The sequence below is a fragment of the Dermacentor andersoni genome, chromosome 11 (assembly GCF_023375885.2).
Source record: "Dermacentor andersoni chromosome 11, qqDerAnde1_hic_scaffold, whole genome shotgun sequence".
In the NCBI taxonomy this organism is placed as follows: domain Eukaryota; kingdom Metazoa; phylum Arthropoda; class Arachnida; order Ixodida; family Ixodidae; genus Dermacentor; species Dermacentor andersoni.
The window spans coordinates 73,371,197-73,395,427 of NC_092824.1; positions in this window are offsets into that span (position 1 = coordinate 73,371,197).

A 24,231-nucleotide genomic window follows, 5' to 3' on the forward strand; every position below is an offset into this window, starting at 1 on the left:
CAGACGGGAATAAGTTCTCACAAGACTTTCCTAACTTCTGGCCAGCGCTAGATATTGTCAAAAGGATTGGCCATACGCAGCGGTGCAATGCTTTGCAAAGTGTGCGAAACCAGCATTCATCGCGGAAATTTTTACTTCACAATGCGTTCTTTTATGCATTGATGGTTTTATGGTAAAAAATATAGTAATCAAGGACGGAACATTTGTAGCATTACTCAAATTAGTCATCCATAAACAAAAAATTATTTTTGTACTTCATCAACAAAAATCGAACTACGAAAGAAAACATTTAACTCAATAAGCACAAAGTTGCAGCAACGAGTGTTGTGGTGTCGTGCCATCGTTGTTTCTTTATCTAGTTGAAGTGATTATTGGTTACAATGCGTGACTCACCTGACTATACTTTGCTTCCAACGCAGATATATTGTAGGTATTAAAACCATAAGTTTTGGTAAATTGAAACGACATCTGAGAAATATTACAAGCATAAAATGTGGTATAATAAAGATACTTTCAATAAAACAAAAACATAAAAAGCCATGACGGTACCTTGTAAAACACCATAATTTGAATGTTTTAAGTCGTTCAACTGATGTTATCGTTACTGGCGAGGGGACAAATACACTTATTCAAGGTATCTGCATCTGCTTGTTTTAATATAAGCTGTTCTGAAGCCGTCATCATTGTCCAAAAGATCGCTGACACTACTCAATTCCTAATAAGTAAATGCTCGACTGCGCTTACAACTTGGCACTCTCGCGCCATTGCACAAGTACAAACTGATCACGTCTAGAATTCGCTTCAATACCTTAGTACTTATGGTTTATTTTTCATTTGAGCATTCTTAAACAACCCAAATGCATTTAAATTGTTTTTGGAAGGAATAATAAGGAAACTGAGCGGAAATTCATTGTCAACGCAAAAGAATAGCCATACGTTTCCAGAAAAGCATGTTTTTTTAAATGATACGATTGAACACCTATATTTGTTCCAGCGGCGAAGTTTAAGCATACCTTGTTGTTTCATAGCGTAATTGCGCAAACAAAAGTACCGTTAGACAGCGCATTAGTAATGACAGTACAGGGCTGCCTACACATATTAAGCGATTCGTTATAGGTGTGTTGCATACCGCAGCGCGAGCAGTGGGGTAGAAGGCAACCGCGATCCTCCTCTCTCACCGCCACCACAGGCAGTAAGGATGAGAGGGGGGGGAGAGAACCAAAGGGCTGTCCTTTTCAAGTTCCTCAACACAAGAAGAAAATGTGTTCTAAAAGCCCTTCATACGTAATTAAAGCTAAAACAAGAAAATTCATAAGTTTGTGTTCGATGGCACTTGACCAAACAGGTCGCTTGATTGCCCAATACACAAGAAAGACGAAACTGGCACGCACACATAGCCGGAATGAAATTATCACAACTTTTCGTGTGTTTTATCATATCGTTTTTATTTTAACGCTGATAAAGTGATGCTTTGTGAGTGTATTTCAGCAGTGTGCAAGTGCGTTGAAGAGAAATAGCCTTATGCTAGCCTAAAAAAGCATGAAAGTTTGCATTCAAAGGCTGTAGTAACATTTATTTGCAAAACAATAGTGTAAAGCATGCATGTAAGGCTTGTTTTACTCTATTTAATCCTTATTTCCAACATTTAAGCATTTACTCACAATTATTTACGCTATCCAATCATGTAAAGCATGCGGTGACGTCTTTGGTAATACTGGAGGAGGGAGACGAAGTAGTGTTGTATCGTTGTGACGTCGGTGGCTGGGATTCCAGGATAGAGTGTCATAGGGGCCTTCAAGCCATGGGCGAGCTAGGGCAACCGCACGGCAGCAGAGGTGTTGTGGCTTAGTAGCACAGAAATTGATCCTTACTCTTACCGCTTCGATTAGGCTTCGCATGGTGTTAACTCCGTCCTGAAGTTTACAAGCTCGTGGAGTGCAAATAATACCAGTTGTAAACGCGTATCAAGTTCAAATGTGTGGTGTGGTAACACTAGCTGATCAGTGATACTTGTGGAGGTGAAAATGTTGAGAAAACTCCCAGGTGCGCATGTTACGTGGGAGCCACTGTGGGATCTATCTTGCTACTTTGACATGGAGCGTCCTGTCAGGTTCAGGGAGTGCTCAGCGCTGAAAGCAACTGGTAACTCTAGTAAAGCTACTGGTAAGCTACTGATAAAACCGTGTGGTAACTCCCCTTCGTCTGCATAACTATTCGCTTTATTAACAAATATATTGACTTGAAGGCGTGTACCTGTTGCAGTGAGGATATTTGCCGTTACCATATTCAACTAGCACATCTGGGCAGTGGCACAAAGAGTTCTGCAGCAGTACAGAGCTCCAGTAGTAAAGCCGACTTGTCACACATGTGTTCTCCTCTGCGGCGTCAGTGCCTGATTGGAAGGGCGACTTTGATACCTCTCCCCCACATCCGCCAATCTGAGAGAGGTTGAGAGAGTGGTGGCGGGAGTGGAGTACTGCCTTGCCGAGTACTCCACCAGAGCATTTACAGTTTCATAAACACCAAATTTATCGCGTGATAGCTCGTGCGTCTCGGCGTGCACATGGCGTAGAACGCACCCCACAACTCCGTCGTCCGAGAAAGCGTGACCTTTGTTACGATACTTTGGTAACACAAAGTCCAGACAGTGCCAAATTGAAGAAATAGCCAAATAAAGCTTTTGGTACTCAGCTTTCAGCAGCTTCGAACCCGTGGCCGTAGAGATCAGGAAAGTTAAACGTACCTGCCACGTAGCAGAAGACTACAGGGCAAGCACAGCGAGCCAACTCGCCTAACTGCTAAGTGGAATTAACAGCTAGCAATTACATTAAAGGGTATGTTTCGTATTCATATCATTGGCTCAAAATTAAACGCGTGTGGAGTATGGTGTCTTTAGTTCTAGTTCAAAAGACACATACCGTTTACAGTACCATTTAGGTCGAGCTACTTTGACCGATGAGTCAGAGATGACATTGCAGTGGCAAATGAAAAAAAAAAAATAATTCTTAGATAAGCTAACACCAAATAAGTAAGCCCTTTTGAAGCAAAGCCCAATATACTTCTTGTCCTGGGGTTCTTGCAATGACAAGACGTTCTTGCAATAAAGATAACCTAGTGGTCATGCATCAAAATACAGTCTATTCTGCCTTGTGAAATAAGTTCACACATACCATACTCTCAGAGTACAAGTGAGACAAAAGATTTGTCATGCACACGACACTCTCTGAATGCGCTACATTATTTCTTGCAATGACCCTCACTTTACACGCATAGATACCACTTGTGTCAAAATTTACGCTCGCAAGTTCCAAAGTCGTCAGACAGCCCTAGGGAAAGTACATCCAGCTCTGAAGTGCCCAATCACATTGAGTATCAATTTTAAACACTGTAGCAATAGTAACCTTCTTTTTAATGCGAATAATTATTGCTGCTTCCAGCAACTTTGCATTTCATGCAATCCGATTTCTGATAATTGGCCTGCTTGACTCTGACGATGTGATTTATCTTCGATTGATTCCTTGTGCAATACCCTCCTGATCACGCGCTGTGTTGCCGCCGCCATGTGCCCTAGCATTCTTATGGCCATCATCGTCGTTGTGCTGTCGTCAGCGTCCCGACGTCTTGTCGTTGCAAAGAGTCCTAATCTTAGGCACGCATGTAACGCCAACACAATTTCCAAGCCCAGTTGGAGCTGATTGGCCAGCTGCTGTTACAATGCTTGTTACAACATTCATTCCCGCACAGTTTGGGATCAGAATAGATTTTAAGGCGTGAAGAACCTGCACTTGGAGAAGCAGTGTTTCGCAAACCATGAATGTGCAAATTTTCTTCCGTAATGTTTGCGGTTGGACGGGCTCACCGCTGGTGTGGAGTCCAAGCTTCACAAGTAGTTTACAGCATAGCTCCCTAGCCCTTGATGAGAACGCTCAGGCCATGCCATAGCTAACATTATTTTTTGTAGTATAGTTCATTGGAGATGTTCACAAAACGAAACCAATAGGGTAATGTGCAAAACCATTTGGCGAAAAAAAATAGTACATTGAATAGACTTGTCAAGGATACAAACTCAATACATTTCTGGCAAATCGCATTGAGTGCAGCATTTTGAGTTCCATACAGGCCGTATACGAAAATCACTATGACAAGGTTGTTACTGTATTTCAGCAAAGAAAACATTTTGATCCTTTCCCAATAAGTCTAACTAATATGACAGAAGACTCGATATTGCCTCTCCTGCAAGGCATATGCCCAGAAGATTGGAACAAGCAAAAGGTAGTTCCGTCAAAAACGTCAGACATTGCTTTGCATCAACCAGGGAAAATAAATTCTATTCTCCCACAAACCATCCAAGAAAACACCACTTTACATTCTTTCTACAACTCGGAAAGTATTGTTTGCCCTTCTTAGAGAGACGACAGCACAAATGTATTCGTATCAGGTGACTGAACAATTTTGCCAAATTTCACACGAAAATTGGACTTTAACACTAAAAAATCTGCGATAGAGAGTCAAGTTCTAGAGAAATATTTGAGAAAGATCGATATAGGAGGCTTCGTTTAAAGGGCACAAGGGCCTCCCATCACGTTGCCATTGTCCGAGCCAAAGAAATGAACTCCTGCAAAAGCAACGCTGACGCTTTAAAAATAAAGAAATTCCGTCCTTAAAACAAGGACAACCTCGAGACACTCCTGTCAACACACAGAAACGCAACTTCGTTGGCAATGCAAGCACGCAAACTTCTAACTATCATGGAAACACTAGTCAAATTCTGCAAAATTTGGATGCTTTGCGCAATGGCGTTGAAAAGTCAAGTTCATGTTTCAGGCAGGTTACAGTACAATTCCCCGCTATAGCGCATGCTGTGGCCAGCATGTCAAAATAAAAGTGCCACAGCATATATGATAGTCGCAGGCCACAATTTCTGATCTCGTGACGCCTTAGGAAATAGGCTTGCTATTCGAAAACTACAGTATCCTATCTCGTGAATTATCGCTGAACACGACAGGTGCAGTTTCCTTCTAGCTTTTGCGATAGTTGTGTAAGCTGGACCGCTTTTGTTATAGATGTTTAGATTGTGCGCGAGGCGTAATATCCAAGGCAATCAGTGCAGTGCAACATGAAAATTTCATTTTTTTATAGCGTGCAGAACTTCGGGGACACCACAATGTCATTGTACGATTGGTTTCCCTCCTCGACTGAAACACATGCTGGTGTGCTTGCACAAGGCCTAGTTTGGTGAAGACCACATGCAGCCACTTCACCTCATGAGGCGGTGGTCCAACCGTCAGGGTGAACACGAAAGCCTGCAAACGCTTTGCTGTGAAGGTGAAAGGTTTGCGCAGAAGACACTCTTATATATACAGACACGTAGGGACGTCTTGAAAGCCAGCAGACTGCTAAGAGCGCTTCTGTGTGCTATGGAAACGAAAGCCGTCACGCTTTCCTTTAGCGCCTCAAAGCTTTCAAACAAAACCACGGAGACTAGATGCCCCTTCCGCCGTCGTCAACTGATAACCCTAATATCACAGACATGACCCGGATACGGATACTGAGATACGGCTGTCACCTAGACTAACGAAGTCACTGGCATCTGCATATGTTTGACAACTTCTTCGGGCATCCCCTATGACTTGCCAGTGAATGTGCCTAGTGCGAAAGCACATTAAAAATACGCCAGTAGGAAGACACCGTCATTCTTCCGTCATAGTACATGGTTTTGGTACTAATGTGTCCGTAGCTTGCTTGCGTTATCCGCGGGACGTCTCAAACCCCACATGCGTTTGCTGACCTTCTTTCTACAGCAACTAAAACTTTGACCAGTATAGCTATTTCTCTCAATGTTATTAACTACTCTCTCCTTCAATTTCACGACCCAAATCTTGTTAGGGGCACTCTGTGCCTCCTATTGTTTATGGCTTTGAAACGGAAGTGTCGAAACATTACTAATATTCCGCAGAGGGTTTAGCCGCATTGTCTGTGCATCTGTTACTTGCGTTGGAGTACATGTGCAGCCTTTCCTACCGGATTGCTCTTTGGTGCCGCCCTTCTACTCCTTGGATGTGCATACAGAGAGGAACTAACGCCGCATGCACAGCAGTCGTGCCGACTCTTTTCGACGTTTGCATTTTAGCCGCCATTAAATTTCACACACGCGTACCATACAGTTCGAGGAAATATTCGGGGCCACTCCTTCAGGCAAGAGTATTTCTCAGTGGTGTCTGGCGTGTTTTGCCAATGGAAATGCTCACATTTTCGAGCTCAACATCTGTTTCCGTCCTTCCACTTTCACGACCGGGTTCAGTTGCGACAAACTTCAACTCCACTGCCAGCTACAGCATTGCCTCTTATTTCCACGAAGGAGCCGAAGAGGGTGCATGAAGCTCACTCACATAGGTAAGAGCTTCGGACATCGTCGGATCCACCATTAGGCACAGAGTGAGCACGTCCTGAACGTAATGTTGGACAGGGACTTTGTGCATGTCTGGACACGTGATGCGAGGTCTTTTCGGGTGGCATGCTGATATCCAACATGTTTGCCAAGCAAATTCTTCAGATTTTCTTTACACACCTTCCAGCTAGTCAGTTCCTCCTCCTGGGCCTCAAATCAGACGATTGCAGTTCCCGCTAGGTAAAATATCAGTTTACCTAGCATGATTATCTGGTACCGGTGATTGCTTGCGCTCGTCCATTCGTATAGTTGAAGCCAGTCTTCAAGATCGGTGTTGTGAATGCCAGAAAAGATTCTTGGGTCACGCGGTTTTGTCAGAATTACGGTCGGTGACAGTGGCGTCGTGCCTGAAGCACTCTAACCTTGAGCTGATATTAAAGCCGCAGACAAGGAGCGGCGGCTGCACCATTTTGTCTTGCTCTCGAGCACGCAACATCCACCAAAATGTTTCCGGGAAAAAGAAGCACGAAATATATTTAGAGAATATTCAAAATAACACTACCGGCTGACACGATGACACTTAGCTGGCGAAGCCACGAGCACTGCCTTCTTTTGATGAACTTTGAATGTCTCCTTCATCAATCTGTTGGGATATGTACGTTCGTCAGTTTGGACTTTCCTCTTGTGCCACTACACGAAAGTTTACGACTGCGCACCACGCTCAAACGATCACCCTTATCAAACGACTAATTGCACAATACTAATATAGCCTCCTTATACGTTTCATCAAATGATTGCGAGTGGGACACTGTACGACCTTTATTCAGACTTGACTATACGCCGCAACACGACACTGCTGGCTTCTCTGAATTCAGCAGTCTGCATGGAGGAGAAGTAACCTTGCCTCTCGATACGGCTCTTCTGACCACTGCCCAGCGGTTTAGTGAGTACGGGCTTGTACAAAGACCCTCACAGGGACCCGTCCTTCCTTCTAGGTTGTCTTTCCCGTCAATCTCTAGACATTTCCTTACTTTCATAGTTAATAAATAAATAAATAAATAAATAAATAAATAAATAAATAAATAAATAAATAGCTTTATTTTGACCAATACTAAAAAACTGACAGTGTAAATATGTCGCTGGGAAAAAAGATGCCTAATGACAGCTTGACAATATCCCAGCCACCCATCGAATAGGACGTAGCTTGAGCTTTGCTGAATAATTTTATCATGCAAGATCAAATCTTACTAGAAATTTCCGACAGTAGCTCCGAATTATGTTTACACTGCAAACATTATTCATACTCTAAAATAAGCCAGGCTCGGAGTTTTGCATGATAACTTTGGTTCAATAAGTTGCAAGAAACTATGGCTGCCCATGAAGTAACCGATATAAATACTGATTGTTCTGCCACCTTCTGCAGCCAACCACTCATGTAATTAAATGTAGGTGTGGGCTCATAAACGCGCGTGGTCAAAGTTATTCTGGAGTCTCCCACTGCGACGTGCTTCGCACTCATGTCGTGGTTTTGTTTGTTTCACTCACTGAGTGATTTTCTCCGCGTGCGACGTCCTAACGGTACTCGCAACTGATGAAAGGTGACGTAATAGGAACGCCGGATGAGTCTACACAGACGGCAGTTTTCTAGCACCGACAGAAACCGGTAGGCACGAGCGTTCTTGCATTTTGCCGCGTAAGAATACCACTATCTTAGCTGAATGCTCAACAGTAACCAGTTCGCAAACCATAGCGGTTAGTATAACTATTGAATTAGTAAAAATGTACATACTCACATTCTGAGCGAAAGAGGCCAATTCCTTAGTTAGGTTTGCAAGCGTTGAACTTTCAATTTGGGGTAATAATAATTTTATAGTGTTGTTTACTAATACTGTGATATTCGGCACATTTCTTATATTGTACATATCGGGTATACGGTCAATCTGAAAAATTTAACAGTAAGAATAAGAAGGGTATACGTAAAGCTATCATGTAACTTAGAAACTTACTAAAACTTCTTTTAAAAAAAAGCAAGAAGCAGCGGATGCTCTTCTTATATTACAATTTTGCTGTTGTGTGCTTATAATCTTCGTATTTTTTCTACATTCAGTTCGTTAGCCTAACAGATTCTACGTTTTTTCTCCCGTAAGGATAAGGCAACAGGAACGCAAAATTGACTATATATCACGGGAAAATAATTTGCCGAGGTCAATATGTTTAGCTCTATTAGCTCTATTGTTATCTGATTGCTCAATATTGCTCTATTTGATTAGCTCTATTTGTTAATCATGTGCGGCAGGTAGCTACTGTGGCAGGTCGGCATGCTAAATTGCCCTCAAAATGTTGCCTTCGGCGTCAATTTACGAAGAAACAATATTAAACGCCAAATGACTCATTTTCCTGCAAGTATCTTTATAGCATCAAATATGCAGTGGGCTTTGTCCTGCGAAGCTTTGAACTGTGGCGCGAAGTGTTCGAATAAAGCGATAGACGTTCTTTACCTACTTGAACCAATTTCACTTGTGGCACAATCACATTCTTTCCCTGGTTGGTGCACAGTTATCATTCTAAGCAACCCAAATTGTCTAGTATCTTGGGCCACCAGGAATGTGCGGGCTTCGGTGTTGCCGAGCAGACAACATGGACCACTGGCATGTGCCTCAACAGACAGCCTACCACGACGTGTTCCACAGACGAATGCTGCATCAGCTGTACTGCTGATTTCAACACTTGTTCTGCGCTACAATGGCGACGTAAGCGAGGTTCGGGTTGTATATATAAGGAGATCGAAGTATTCTAAAACACGCACAAGGGCTAAACTGATCACGTTGTCTTATGTGTTTTCTGTTTTGTTCTTTCTCAATTTCTGTTGCGCAAACGTTTTCAAAATTTCAGTTTACGTCTTCTGCAAGAACTATTCAATTGAGAGTCAGCACTGCCCGTGTGTGCTTCTCGGTCGTCCGTGTTGTTTCTTGTGCTGAACAAGTCAGTTCAAAGATCAATCAAGACGAAATACTCAAGCTGTCTCTTCGGTTAATTGGGCATTTTGCTCATCTCCACGCAACCCAGTCTCATTACTAATATGTTAGGAAACTTCATTCGACTAGTAAAACCCTTATCAACCCTTGTCAGTCGTTATCAAACTTATCGGAATAATTTGACCCTTATCAACCTTGTCGGACTCGATCCGAGCATTATCCGGCCTTATCGGTCGGTTTCAACCTTATCGCGATCATTCCGATTCTTATCAACTATATATGTCCTTATCAACGTTATCAATCTTAATCCGATCCTAATCGGTGCATAACAAAATTGCTTCCTTATTATAAGCCCTTTTCGCTATTTAACACCTGATCCATCCGCGTCGAATCTTTATCATTCGTGATGAGGCCCAGATAACCCCTCAACACTCCTTATCAACTCATTGACAGCATCTCTGTCCGTGTTGCGCGAGGTCAAGCGCATGATGCCCCAGAGATCAGTGGCATTTCAGTCGGTGAAAGAACGGCCCTACGGAAGGCGCATACCGCGACCACAGAAACGCATGGGGACGCGCCGTGTTTGGCAATAAATTTTCAGGAAACGGAATTTTGCTGATGTCTACAATTTTGCAAGTCAGCTTACATGTTGTCAGAGAGATGGCTTTTATTCCACCATTACAAAATCTTTCAACGAAGCCTTCTTGTAAACTGTTCTCCTTTCACATTTGTTTTGTACTACACGTCCAACACATTCATAGAGTTCAGGTATATTCGCGTTCTTCAAGGATGGGTGTTTAGACTAGTGGGTGGAACACTATGCGTCTGAGGTTCGGGGCGGAGGTTGGGAACGCACCACCACTGTCATTCTATTGCGATAGCAAGCATATTATGGACACTTCAGCCGCATTTCTCCTGTCGTCGTCCCCGTGAGCCTCCGTATAAAGGACACGGGCGGTGAAATTATTGCCGCGTGCTGTATGCTGTGAACCTTGATACCTATATATAACTCAGCTTGAGTACGCCGCATCCGTGTGGTCTCCCTATCAGAAATACTTGATCGAAAAATTCGAATCTATCCAGAATAGGGCTGCGCGTTTTATTTCACGTTGTTATGACTATAACAAAAGCATAACACAGATTAAACTCGACCTCTCACTACAGCCCTTGAATGATCGTCGTCATATAGCCCTGCTATCATTATTTCATAAATATATTCATAATACAGCACCATCAGTCCTGCCTCTTGAACCTCCTCATTACAGGTCACACCGGCTGTACAATCAGTTCAATTTCATGCGTATCTACGGAAAGACTAATTCATTTAACTACTGCGCTCTCCCAAGAACCATTCGCCCTTGGAACAGACTTCCTAACGCCATCGCGTATGAGAGTGACCAGGAAAAGTTAATACTAGTGTCGTCTACGTCAAGTTGCCCAGTTTGCCCGACAACCTAACGCATATACGTGTCTAGCAGGAGAAGTATATGGTTGGTCATGAATTAGGCCAGTTTTCAGTGATGAGTATGTAAAGGAAGTAAAACACTCTAAATGAAAAGCAACTTGATTTGCTTCCTGCAGAGAATGAGGGTGGCTCTTTGTATGCCACTCTCCATTCCCAGTTAAGGTGAATTCGGGTGTGTGTCACTTCCCCAATGTCATAAGGTGCGCTAGCTTGCTTAAGTGTTGGGCTGCGTCACTCCTCGATAAAGATATAGAAACAAGGGTTGCTCCTTCGTGCGCTTTCCTAGCAGATTCGTCAGTGAGTTCGTTGCCGGAAATACCACAATGACTCGGCAGCCACTCAAACACGACGTCGTGTCCTTTCGGGATCATATGATGGTGCATTTCTTGTAGCTCCGACACGAGTTGTTCAGAGGACCCGCGACGAAGAGCTGGCAGAAGACATTGTAAAGCCGCCTTAGAGTCGCAGAATACTACCCACCGATTAACCGGTTTGCTACTATAATCAACAGCACCTCGAAGGGCAACAAGCTCCAGTCTGGTGGATGTTGATAAACCTCACGTGATAAACCTTGTATCGGGTGCTTATTGATCCTGATGGTATAAACACAGCACCGGTGGAGCTCGTCTGAGTGGTAGAGCCGTCTGTAATATGTGGACTCGGTCAAAGTGGAAAGTGTGCAAACAATCCAGATATGCTTGCTTCAAGGCCAAGTAAGTCAGGTCAGTCTTCTTCCTTCTCCATGGAACAGTAAGACGCACTTGAGGCTGTTTTAATTACCACAAAGCTGAGGTTGAACGCGCTGAGGGTGTGAAGCCCGATGGTAGGGAGGCGCCGTGGATGCTGACCACGTTGGAGAATGACCCATGTGGTCGTCGTTCTGCCACGCAGGTAAGAGAGCTTGATTGCATCCGTGAAACGCGACGAATAAGAGCCCGAAGCGTGTCGGTGATAATGTAAGTAGTGATCGGAAGGTCTTGAACCATTATAACGGCTCCTGATATAGAGGCCCTCCACGGAAGGCCTACGCAAAGGCGTAGTGCCTATGCTTGCACACTCTCAAGTTTTTGAAGATTTGACTTGCATGTTTTAGCAAGCACGGGAGGGCTATGCCGTAGGAATCCGATAAAACATTCCCAGTAACACTGTAGCATGGAGCCCCCTGACGATCCCCATGTTTGCCGGCGATGAACTTGAAGAGGTGAGCAACAGATATTAGCTTCTTGTTCAAGTGGGCAACTTGATGGCTCCAAGAGAGGTCGCGGTCTACAATAACGCCAAAAAACCGACAATTTATCTTGTAGGAGATGCGCTGGCCATTGATGCATGCTGAATAAGAATATATCGCTTTTCGCGCAAAAGCGACAAATTGAAAATTTTTCTTTCGAGACGGTAAGGCCTTGTGTGCAAAGAAAGTCAGATGCCTGTGTTGCTATGTTCTGTAGACTTGCGCGAACCATTTAACGCCCTTGCTTTCTATCAAAATCGCCGTGAGATAGACGTTGCATAAGAATTTTGTGCGAAAGGCGCCGGCGGCACAGTTTTAATCCTTGACATGGCTTTAGGCAATATTCCCAGTCCAGGAGATACAAGTATGAACACTCCATTCTTTATGGAAGAGTGTGAAGCTGCTATGGCGCTCTGTAGGTGTTCGTCTTCACCAGGGCCCGATGAAATAACGCATACTGATCTGCGCCACCTAGGTCGAGAAGTGCGAAGAGAACTCCTCATCATTTTGAATAGTTCATGGCAGGATGGTGTCATCCCACAGAAATGGACACGCAGTCGCCTGGTACCGCTGCTAAAAGCAGGAATGTCACATCTGGAACTGGAAACGTATCAGCCTACAGCACTTGCCAGCTGCGTTGGAAGCTCATGGTACGTATGATCCTCATATGCCTGAAATGGTGCGTTGAATACCATAAAATTTGCTCTTACTCTATGGCGGGATTTCGACGAGGCCGCTCATCGGTGGACAATGCCATCGATCTAGTGTCATCTGTAGAAGAGCAAATATCTTGGAAGCGATTATCAGTACCATCCTTTCTTCACTTCAATGGCGCTTACAACGTTTCTCATCAAACCATCCTAGACGCGCTTTTGACAATTGTACTAGGAGTGCAAGTATATCAATGGATCAGAAACTATTTGACTCAAAGGTCCTTGTTCGTACGTGCAGAAGATGGTCCGATTAGTGACAACTACAAATGCCGAGGCGTTCCCCAAGACTGTGTTCTAATCCCTATCTTTTTAAATATCGCGCTTCTTGGGCTGGCCGAATCCCTACCGGAAACAGTGAGTGTCAATCTACGCCGACGACATCTGCATCTGGACATCAGCGGTCACTCGCCTGCAGGTTTGGCGTAGTGGTTTTTGAAAACAAAAATGACTTCTTGTCGCAAATTTCTTGGGACGTAATGCTTTTTTAACTGTACATTTGGCGCAATTAAGGGATGGACAATTGTTAATTGTTAAGGATGCTGTTTGGAGCTCACATCGTGCATCCCGGCTTTTCTGAATGTTTTGTTCCTGAACACCTCAGACAGAATACTGACTGTGTGGTACAGGTCGAAGCCGGGACAGGGGAAGCAAGAAAACCAGCTAGCCCAGGCGATCACCCTTCTAAGAATACTGACACGTTTTCTCGAAAAAAATGTAATGTGTGCACCTTCTTGCATATTGATGGTGTTCTAGTAATCACCACTTTAAAACTCGAAAGGGTTTCATGTGACTTATCTCTCTCAGAAGTTTTTTCGGAGGGAGGTGGATCGAATTAGGGCTACTTAGCGATCATTTGCGTAACCGCCGACGCAAGCATTGGGCGGTGGCCCGCAGGGTTGTTTAAACAGATCAATCATGCGCTCTCCTCGTTTATAGGAGGTCACTTTTGTTTGCTTTAAAAATTAATAACATTGCCTACACTTAGCCGCTTGTCTTACCCAACTGGCTGATAACAGGCGAGAAGCACGCTCAAGTGGAGAGGGATTGTGTTGGGCCGACCCCTGCACTGAAAAGCAATAACCGGATGAAGAGGGTGGCGCCGGCGTCTGCGATTCGACCACTTTCCCTTACTTAGGCTGTGGTGGCTGGTCAAAAATCGCGACGGCATGCAATGGAAGGTTAAGAATGCTGCTAAAGCAAATCCTCAGCAAAGAAGAGTTGGCAGAGCGAGGTCGTAAGCGTGCAAAAGTGCTCGGAAACGTTACACGGCCACGCAAAAAGGTTTATCGTACGCAAATAAACGCATGCTCTCCGGCAGGTGCGAGAAGCCACTGCCTGAGCGATCGGCGGCAGCCATTTTTTATTCCTTTCGGAACGGGGCAGCCTGCCGCTATTCAGAAAGAAAGTTGAATTTTCTTCGGCATACTAATGCAACTTGAAGGCGTACACGTCATTTTGACGTGTGTGTTCTCGCCGTTTTGTGACGTCGCGTGACAGGCAGGTGTAGTGGGTGCAGCCAGAAAACATTTGGCCCCTAGCGAGGACTAAAGGCGAAAAGGCGTCGAATCATAAATAACTATTTTTTTTCTTTCGTTCAGTCCGGTCATGCTCAAGCAGTGTGTACACATCATATCAAATGGGGAGCTATCGCGGTTTTCGGGACGTCGTGTGACAGACAGGCGAAGTGGGGGTGGTCCAAAAAGTTTTTGATCAATCGCGAAGGGCTCACAACAGAATTGGAATAAATAAGTTTGGAATAGCTTTACGTTATAGCGCCCCAGATCACCGTCATGACTACTCGCTCGCCAGAACCACGTCATTACGGCCGTCTCGAATGGTGTGAAAAATTAAGAACACGGAAGTCGAGCTCAGGCGACTGGACCACATGAAAGGTGACAACTTTTCTATATATACCTGTACATAGCAAGTCTACTTCATATCAACTACTACGCCTAGTACGTAGCAAGACTAATACTACCGTAGCCATCGCAACGCCACCAAACGTGCCAAACGAGCTGCTGCAGTGAAACAACGTCAACCACCCACGTCCCCTACGACGCGAAAGGCTAACCGAGCGGCTGTAGACCGAGCACGGTGAGTTCGAGAGATAGAAAGGGTAAATGGCTAAACCAGTTGCACCTTTGGATGTTTCTTTGTGGGTGCTCAAACGCCTTACTTGTTTCTGGTTCATTTTTTATTGAAATAAACTCCTGCGTAGGTGCTTTCTGTTCCTCCGAGAACTGCCTTTTTTCTTGTTTCGTGCACTTTTGCGCACTGTTTTTTTTTAACATTGGTTGGCTTTCTTTTGTAACTTTGTTGCATGGTACACGAAGGCTAAAGCTACCCTCAGTGCCTCATGATCGAGCACAACATTCTTGCGCCGGCAGATGCTGACGCTTATCGCACCACACTAGTTAGGTCGCGAAACCTCTCGAGCCACCCTACATGACGAACCCTTATACGATGCCGCGATAAACGAATGCAGCCGTGAATCTTTCAAAGATTGTTTGGAGGCGCTTGAGTAGCGGCGCTGCATCTATTTCATATTTCGCGTATTTCGTGGGCCGTGCTTTTTCTCTTTGAGAAAAAGAACAACCAGGCGCACTTCACTACGAAACAAATGCACAATTCGGAGGTTATTTGAGGTGCCCTACAAATTTGTAATTGACATGTATGTGATTCAAGCAATAATTAAACAGTTCACTAATTACAATAAAATAATTAATACTTCATGATAAAAAAAATACTGGCTGTAAGTAAACACGACTGCTGCTACTATGCAGTTGGTATGATTTCTTTATAGCACTTGGGCTTTTTTTTTACATACTTGGCTCAAGTTAATTGGGGCACCCGGTTTATGTACGGCACATCAGGCACATACGTTCGCTTCTGGTACAAACGTCGGTGCCAGCGAACTTGCCGTACTATTCGGATGCGAGATTAGCAATGCGCATTGTTCAAATGGGACGCTCATCTACACTGGCATAAAAACTACAGCTACGTTCTGGGACTGCAACCCACACAAGAAAAAATCGGGAGAACTCAAAACCTCACGGTGAATGTAGACGTTATATTGCGACTAGCATTGAGGCAATACAGCGGCACACCGCATAGGCACCTTTTTACTTCTGTGCTCTCAGCTTCAATTTTCTGTTACCGACATTTTCACTCCCCTCGAGCCCATTGTTACGCTGTCAATGCACGTTGTGGTCCTATTTCGTTCACGCCACTTCTTTCTCCTCGATGGGATGCATTCGATGGCGCCTTTCTCACTCCTATGTAGCTCAATTCTGCTCGGCGACAACAAAGCGCGCTGCGAAAAGGCACTGGTGTCGTTTTTGAGTTGCCTAATTTTTGTGTATAGTCTTCGCTTTGCCACTGAACGTAGCGCAACATACAATCGAACGATGCTTACCGAAAAATTGCTTTATAGAAAACTCAAATACTGCCGACAAAGGCCAGTCCCCCTGCTCTCCCTAATACGAAAGAGTTTTAAAAGCCGACTCCCCCCCACCACCACACCACTACCATTATCCTGGTGAAGAATAAGCCGAGATGTTTATGAAGCACCGGGTTTAATAAATCAACTTTTTGTTTGGAGTCGCGCCTCAAATCCTAAATAATTGTGCAAACCAGAAAGAAATTCTGTCGAAATATTTAAGTTCAAGTCAATTAGTTGCTGTACTCTCTTTTCAGGGGTCTGGATGACGTCCTCTGCGGATTGCAAGTTGGCGTTCAATACATATTTGTCATTCTTAAACGAATAAATACTAAAAAGGATCTGTGAACGACGGGTGGACGTGGAATGCAGCCAGGTAATGCACGGTTCCGGAGGCTGTCACTAACAATGATTACCTTCAGTCTAGTGTTATGTGGGTGCCTGCTGGATTCTACGTGTTGATCCAAAAGTGTGACAGCCTTGATTGGCCCGCCCCCGGTGTTTTCGCAGCGGACTCCGTTTGAACGTCGAATGCAGCTGACAAGAAACGGGCTACCGCCAGTTCAGCACCACGAAGAACACGGCTATATTTGAGCCTTCTCTTTGGAAGACTCCTGGTAGTGCCTATTTCTGTGTAATTTATACATTTCTGTATTCCTCCGTATTCGCAACTCTATATGTATATTCCACATGTTTCATATGCGTCAGTATATCTTACAGATGAATGATAGCGAAACAACTAACTTATTATTATGCGAGCCTACACAACAAACAAAAAACATACTAAAGGGAATAGGGTATGCCCTACTTTAGATGAGTGCATATTGGCAGTTGTCTGCCAAGGGTTCTTTATCTTTATATAATACAACGTGTCATGAAAGAGGAACCCCTTTGATTTTATCGGCTGGGTCGTTGGCCACGCGTGAGAAACCACGTGAACAGTACCAGTACGTTCCATCAACCAGCCCAGCATGTATTAACCAGCCGTAATGAACATTCTTTTGAATTTTCCTTGTCTCAAATCGAGCTTTTGGAGACTTGAGAACACATTTCAAATTACAGGTTTCGTAGTCATGCTAAATCATTGTTACATTTATGAATTTGACAAAAATGCTGAAAACCTCACCGCCATTCCGTAATAATTCCTAGGATCATCGAAAAAGTCTTCGTCGTCTTTGATATGCTGAATGTGCACATAGAGAATTGCAGAAATGTTCATATGGCGAAGTAAATCCGTACAATTACTGGAGTTGAAGATGTTTCCTTCGGTGAGAATCGGCCAGGCATTTATACCGGATTCATTCAGCACTCTAATCAAAGCATGACGAGTATCTGGAAGTGCTTCAAAGAAAATTATTCAGTGAATCGTAAAAAACAGAAGGACATTCAAATAAGCATAATATACCCTACAAAGCGATAGCGTATAGCACTCAGGTTCTTTCGCAATATGCATAAACAAACTGACTCTCCAAATGAACTTGCTGCAATCTCCGGGCTTGAAACATGATCAACAAGGGCAAAGCACGCGCAACTGAAATTCCTCTATGAGGTACTTCATAACGCGTTAAATATCGGCTCATCAAACTTTGTGTACCGGACACAAAAGGTGCATTAAGGAACCAGCACGCGTACACACTAACTGAGTATTCATATCACAGTGACACCTTTAAACACTCTTTCTTACCGCTAGTAGCACGAGAATGGAACTGCCTGGACGCATCCACTACTAACGCTGACTCATTTCCAATTTTTCGCTCCCAACTAGACGACGCGTTTTCAGCACTAGTGATTTTTTCATTCTGTCGGTTCTAAATAGTAGACAATATATTGTGATCATGCTTTCCATTTGAACCTGCATGTGATATTTTAAAGTTGTTTGTACTAATTTGTTGTTTTCCAACTTTTATTACCGTAGAATTGTTTTGGTAATTATTGTCTTTGTAGAGCTGCTGTGAAAAATGATAGTATAGCTGTCAAAAGCTGAGGAATGTATTGTCGACCTGCTTAGATCTCAACCAGAGACTGACAGTATTCCATATAAAATAAAACTATGCTGTCTTCACAATTTCGTCTCCAACAAAATTACTTAAAAGCTATAGGTATCCAATTTTTGCACTACGCATTTTGTTTCCCATCTTAGACGAAGACGACCTAAGCCCAGTGATGGATGGGCTGCTATCTAATTGGTACAGCGCATTTAACCAGTAGCAGATGCAGGTACTTTTGCTAACGTCGAGTGAAACGCTGGCCAATTGTACAAGATGCTACAGAATGGCGGTTTAGAAATTGCAGGAAATTCGCCCTTTACTGCGTTCTACTATAAAAAACACGGAACACAGCAGTTCAACAAATTTTAGAACACCAACGCATGATGCCTTTAAGACAAAAGATGTGATATTTTGTTGTGGTGCATTTGATATAAAAGAACATTTCTTACGGTCACAATGTTTTTAATCCCGGCTTCTATGCATCTTTAAGAAATTAGCAGTCAGATACTGCTGACATCAAAATAGAACTAAAATTTTGTTTGTGTGTGTTGAATCTATGCCAAATATTAGTACTCGACTGATAAAATTTGTACATCCAAATCAACATCTAAAGCCGATTTTTTGGTAATCAGTGGGTGAGTTTACTCGAACATTCTTGCTTACGAAATCAAAAATGTAAAGTGCTTCGTGAGTATTTCGTCTAGCAAATTTTCTGGTGCAATGTCACTGGTCCTGACGTGCACGTAGGCCGAGCACAGCTCTGGCTTGACTAACAGTGACGGAAATTTGCTGGGGTAAGATATGCAGATTATTGAGATTTCTGAGATTACCATGGTCTCATTAGAAATGCATAATTACAGCAGATGTCCTTATTTAGTTGTGCTACAGGTGCTTGATTAACAAAGCATGTTCATACAGAGTGCACATAACATCGAGACTCCTACAGAAACTAGGCACGTTGAAGATTCACATTTCACGTTCCAGCCGACGCGGCCGTCTTCTGATGAGAAGGAGCCCCAGGCTACGCTCTCAACAGTGCGCGTATCTCGCAAACAGATTGCGACGATACAAAAGCGGGCTATCCTTAATCGCAGCGCTGGTTCTAGTTTCGTTTCTTACTATTTAGATGCCCTGTTATGGTCACCCGCACCAACCGCCAAGTTCCGTGCCTTGCTATATCGCAGTGCATGTAAGACTTTCTCGCCCACTAAGGTAGAATTGTTGTAAGAGGTGTTAAAAGGACATTAACTTAGCTGAAAAGTTATCTTTCGCTCAGAACCTATTCAGCCGTATCATTGCTCGTTTTCTTGAGCGAAATCGAGTAAAACCATTCCCGGCTTTTTGAGCGAAGCTTAATTTCTTTCTCTCTTTCTTCGATTACGCTACTGCTGCTGCTTTCCTGCATGTCACATAGGAGAGGGGGGGAGGAGGAGAGCGTGCATATACATGAAGGTATATAATAATGTATCCAAACCTGGCTGTAGTGGCTGTAGTGCCGCCTGACGGAGGCGACACTACAGCCACTCAGCAAACCTGCTTTTTCTTTTGAATGAAGGCAGTCGACTCTCCGTTCTCAACCTATCAAAACGTGTATTACGTACCTCCGCTTAACCAGGCTCCCAACAAAGCTTTCACAAAATATAGCTGAAGATATTTCTCGCCAACTAGTGGGAAATCAGCCGCGAATATTTCGCATTCACATCACTAGAAAACCGTTCATAATTTAACACAGGAAAGAAGTGCTGTTGGCAGAGCGGCCGGCAAGTTGCTTTTCTCGAAGCCAGCGACAAAAGCTAGACGCAGAATTTTTTTTTACAGCAACACACTATTGTGAAATGATATACACTTTAAAGACGTTTTTTCTCAAGTTTTTATCGCGCAGCACCAAATGCCATAGAATAATGTGCGTATTCACGGCCGCCTATGCCTCTATCAATTGAGCTGCCTAGGCTTCACTCACACTCGCAGGTGGCTGCAGTGCCTGCCACTCCGGCAGTTTCATATATAACCTGCTTGCTCTCGACTGTTGTAAATATCTGTAACACCCACCCCCTAACCCACACACACAAAACCATTGCAGAAGCTGCAGCGCTTACAAATGTTATAAGGCGCCAGAGCCTAGAGGGGAGGCGTTAAAATGAAATATAGAGAGGGAGTAAAGAGTGAAGGTTGGTAGAACTGAAGGAGTCAGAAAAGCAGTGGATAAATGTCGTGCCATTCTTCGCTCGTGGCCGCTCTTAATGCTTGGGGGGAGCGCGGAAGAGAGAAAAGGCAGCGTAACAATGCCAGGAAACGATGCTACTAGACACGACAGCAGTTGTGGAAAAACTGGATGAAATTTCAAAGTAATAGTGCGGTATGTTTCTCTGATTCCTGAAAACGAAGATATATATAAATTTGTCAAGTCAGCAAATGCCACATGGCGTGCAGAGACAGAACCGCATAAAGCAGTGCACAATCTAGACGACCCTACGGAAGCGGACGCCCATAAAACAACACATCTCTGGCCACTGCAGCAGCTTTGTGGCTATGGTGTTGCTAAATATCGCGAAATCAATCGCGGCCGAAGCAGACGCATTTCAACACGGGCGAAGCCTTAACCCTTTCCTGTACTAATCTTAAGTGGTCAGGCCTAATCCGGAGCTCCCCACTACCGCGTGTCTCCTAATCAGATTGGGGCTTGGATAGTAAATCCCCATAATTTAAGCAGTTTGACACTTTCGGTGCTATGTGATGCGCCATGTTAGGCAATGACAGTGCTAACCCTATCGCAGGCTACGAACAATGGTGCACAACAACGCCTGAAGCAAACACGTCTCGCTATGTGTTCCGTTTACTACGTAGGCAAACACAAGTTAGCGCACAAGTTAAGGTCTACCACCAATTTAAAGCTCTCCTATTGCACTAAACACGGATGAACTTAAACGTTCGAAGTGAGCATCTCCACAAATTACCGCCAATTAACCGAAACACCACCGAAAGCTTCCCACCTGGCATGGGACCCGCATCATTCTTCTTTAAATCCTTAATTTTCATTGGGACGCAAACGTTTACCACGTATTTTCACCCATGACACCTTAGTCATAGCTGAAGCACGTGTAGAAACGACACACGTCTTCCGCACGTGCCTCCCATTCACTTGTTTTGTTAGCCTTCCTGCACTATAGACACCGTTTGTCACTCCTAAAAATGTCTTCATTTTGATACAAGCTTTAAAAAGCTGTGGAAGCAGTAGCTCGTGACGACCTGAAAACTTCACCAGAATACGCTTTATCCCACGTGATTCGAAAGATATTAATAAATAATTGGTTATTCCGTCACGAACGCCAGCCGAACCTGATGCCACTTTCGATACTTTTAGCAAATTCTTCGAACCGTGAATTACAATGTTCCACAATACAGCCCTGTACGTTTCGACCTTGCTTAGAACGATAGATTCGCTTGGTGTGAGCCCTGCTGAACATTGTGCAGAAGTGAGGATCAGCATAATGTTAGCTACACACTAATTTATAACTTGAAAAAAACATGGCGGGGATCATTCCGCTCTAGCATCCCTTAGATACTATGTTGTGCTAAGCATAAGGCAAGTTGTTTTGGTAACGTCACGTATCGCTGCCACTGGAATAAGGGGTAGCCAACTAAATTAGATGAACCGAAAGCAAGATGTCTCCCCTATCGAAGTCTGCCACACTTCATATCCTTCGAAGCTGCGCGATGCGCGTTTCGTCAACACTGATGTTCACTTTCAAAGTTTGTCTCGGTTCTTCGTTGTTTACCCAGTTATTGCATCATAGCAGCCAGCCCGCCTGTCGACTATTTCACAGTGGGTTTAATCTTGCAGTTTTAGGTCACCGCTTGGCAGCTATGATAACAGCCCCACTTCTTTCTCTGCTATCAATGCTATTACATTTTGGTTCTCTAAAAGAGTTCGTCATTACTGTTCACTCTGTCGTTTTCAGTAATGACAGAAACTTCTATTTTGTCAAAGATATTGGCATATAATATTGCTGCTTTAGGGTTTGATTGTACCTAGCTTCACTCAAAGACAGACGGTACAGCGGGATGACCTTTTAATACATGCACTCTGATACAGATACCATTTGGTGTGTGCACTACACTTACAGTGCAGGCTATAGATGTGAAATTTCGTGAAATCTTGAGGGGCGTGACAAAAACTGGTTTCTTTCATAATTTTTTCAGAAAAATACGAAAAATTGAAAAAGACGATGGCGAATAGAGCTTAGAAAAATTTGACACATTCACTTCTCTAACAGTGAAAAGAATATTATTGTTACATCACTGCATCACTAAAGTCCCAACATACCTTCCGTATTCAAAATCTAGGCACCATTTCACGTCAAGGCATTGATTTCACATGAAAGCATCAAGACCGACATTTGTACCTATGTGTTTTGAATTCATTTCCGCTTGACGGGTCAACGCTTCGCTGTGCAGTGGACAAAGCCTTCTGGACATTGAAGTTCGAATGCACGTACAGAAGTTTTTACACTCGATCCTCTGCGAGCCTGTTGCGTGGGTTGGTGTGCAACTCGGAGCAGTTAAGTTCACATGCCGCAGAAGGGCGAATCTGCAGTACGCGATAGGCGAGAGGGCTCAAGGGTTGGTTGAAGCAAAGTCGTTGCCACCACGTGGATGGATCCAGGTACTTCGCAGACTCCCGAACTCCTTCTCTTGAGCAACGTTTGAGCAAACAGGTACTACTATGTACCATATATTTTCCTCTATCCAAATATTTTCAGTAAAACATTCAAACCATCAAACCTAAGTCGAAGACAGTAGCATCGCACCAGAAATATTCCGTGGGGAAGGTCTGTTTAAGTTTCGAACTTTATCCTGGTTAAAAAAAATAGAAAAAAACTTTTTCCCAATATTTTCAATGTTTTTTTGGCAACCGCTTATATCTCTAGTGAAGGCCCCAGGGAACGCTGTCATTAGTTAACCACTGTCTCTAAGTGCAGCTTGAAATGCACCTGGCACAGCACCAATTATAATTTTTCCTACAGTATTGTTTGTGCACATGTTTAACTGCTTGTGCAGGCGAAACGAGACATATTGCTATTGATCTGGCTCTAGAGAACATGTATGTTCTGTTGTGAAATTATCCTCGTACAGTATTTAAACCTGCGAAGTCATACCCTGGCCACCGAAATGTTGGCTAACATTCCTGTTTTGATGCTTCAATACAGTAAAACGTGGATGAAACAAGCCTGTTTATGCGCAACCGTAGTTTTAAACATCAGGTAATATGACGTACCAAAGCCCTCCTGCAAGGAAAAAGGTATTTAGCGATTCGTTTTTTACATCCGCATTTCATTTCTCCAGTCGAAAAGAGAAAATATGTATTTATTTATTTGATAGGCTGGTATGAGTATAGGCCTTCGTTAGGCTTGTGCCTTCTACTGCTTCCCAGCGTCCTTAAAAACTGTGCTCTCGATGGCTCGATAATGTGCAGGCATGCTTCAGTGAACGTTCCTCAACGTTCGCACAGTGTCATGCCAAATATTAGATTTCTCAATATTATTGACTTGCTTATCCTTCTTATGTTGATAAATCTCTTCCAGCTCACCAATCCTACGATCAAGTCACATGATCGAGAAAAAAACTTCGCGTCTACATGGACCTGCCGTAGCAGGTGGACTGTATAGAACATATTCCTCAACGTCGCGTACGCTACACGCAAGTGGTTACAGTGGTAGCGAACGCTTCGAGCTTGGTATATACGTTATGCAGTTTCTTATGAGAGGTATTTTACATGTGCATCGGTCGATAAGATTTGCAAGAGTGCTTTAGAACGCTTCTACCAGGTTATGAAATTTAAATAAGTATTACTGCACACTTATGAAGCTGTTCATAACGTTATTGCACATAACACCATTGAATTCGGTGTAGTGTGATGCGATGCAGCCTGCCTTGCATATTGGGCGTGTGCGCTGCATTTTTTTGGCGTCATATCATGTGAATTCATTGAGGAAAATGAACACATTTATGCATTCACGACCTCAGCCATCACGTGA